This window comes from Neolamprologus brichardi, chromosome 12 (genome assembly GCF_056152115.1).
Source record: "Neolamprologus brichardi isolate AB-2024 chromosome 12, ASM5615211v1, whole genome shotgun sequence".
In the NCBI taxonomy this organism is placed as follows: Eukaryota; Metazoa; Chordata; class Actinopteri; order Cichliformes; family Cichlidae; genus Neolamprologus; species Neolamprologus brichardi.
Genome location: NC_142115.1, coordinates 27,539,599 through 27,540,258, shown reverse-complemented (window position 1 = coordinate 27,540,258; position 660 = coordinate 27,539,599).

The window sequence follows — 660 nt, the reverse complement described above, 5'->3', positions numbered from 1 at the left end:
CTAGAAAGGCGTAAGTAGGAATGTATCATTAGGCAGAACCAATATGGTTACTTCAGCGGAACAGTTTCTTTGGTACTTTACCTTGTAACGGTTTTTCTTTCTGCCGTGGAAACCGTTAAATATACAACTATGCGATAGAAGTTGTAACTATCTTATTAAAAATGTTATAATGTTTCCCAAGAATCCGCCGAATTATGTATTCTTATGTTAACGATGAGAGAATCGCTTAATTTATTAAGTGGGTAAATTCTGCTAAACAAAAAAAAAAAGCTAAACAAAGTTACAGGCTAACAAAATAAGTAGAACTCAAAAAATAAAATTCAATACGAGAAAAGAAATATCTCAAAAAAGTTAAAAAAAAAAAAAAAAAAAAAAAACGAATTTGAAATAAAAGTAAATTAAATACACTAAAGCAAAAATAAGTATATATTCAAATAAATATTTTTTAGCATTTAAATTTGGAATTAAATTGATATTTTTAATGTTTTATTTTACTTTATTATACAATAAAGTAAAACAGGAAAATAGATGTAAATATGACTTATAAAATGTAGGGGGAAAAGCACAGCAAATATCAAATGGCATTAAAATTCATTAAAATGAAGTGCACAATGCAGTGCAAAAAACTGACATTAAAAGATAAAGAAGTATGTTTTTTGC